Below are 832 nucleotides of genomic sequence, written 5' to 3' on the forward strand. Positions count from 1 at the left end.
GATTGGAATGAGAGTGTTTCTCTGATTTCTGCTATGTTTTTTATGTTCTCAACCATAAAGAGATAGAAGACTATGCCTGCAATTGGTCACAGGCAAATGTGAGACGGGAGGTAATCAGTGAGAAAGTGAATGTAGTTAGTGAAGGGACAAGACTGGTGGGCAAGCCCTGGGGTGGACCTTTGTAGAATACAAATCTTTGTGTCAGAAGATTTGTATTCTACAAGAATTCTACTAAGAATTTTCAGTTTTCCAGGACTATTAGCCTCACTTGTACACTTTGAAGTCCATGGTACCTTGCTGATCCACAATGTGTGGGATGTTTTAGGACTCAGTGTTCGTTGAGGATGTGGCTGTGGTCTTTAGCCAGGAAGAATGGGCTTTGCTGGATCTTGATCAGAGGAAACTCTACAGAGATGTCATGATGGAAACCTTGAGAAACCTGGCCTCAGTAGGTAAGAGTGGGATTATTACGATTTTCAAAAATATAATTTTTTCCTTTGGGGAACACAGATATTTTACTTGTCAGCTTTGTTCCAGTATTTGATCTGAGGAATGGGAATAAATTGTTAAATAACAGAATGGTCCCTCAGTCTGTGGAGCTCACATATCCTGCCTTCTCCAGGAAGGTAAATCTCTATGTATCAAAGTGAGGTTTTTTTTTTTTCCAGTTTTAATTAAAACCATGAGGCTTTCCTTAAGTGTTGTACGTGTAACAGTTGGCTTCAGGGGTCACCTTGGGACACTGAGAGATTTGTGGTTTGGGATCTTGTAGACAGTTTTACTGTGTTGATTACTGCAAGCTTGACATGCTTATTCTGAGGCAAATAAACTC

Source organism: Orycteropus afer, unplaced genomic scaffold (genome assembly GCF_000298275.1).
Source record: "Orycteropus afer afer isolate SDZICR_OR568_19922 unplaced genomic scaffold, OryAfe1.0 scaffold00988, whole genome shotgun sequence".
In the NCBI taxonomy this organism is placed as follows: domain Eukaryota; kingdom Metazoa; phylum Chordata; class Mammalia; order Tubulidentata; family Orycteropodidae; genus Orycteropus; species Orycteropus afer.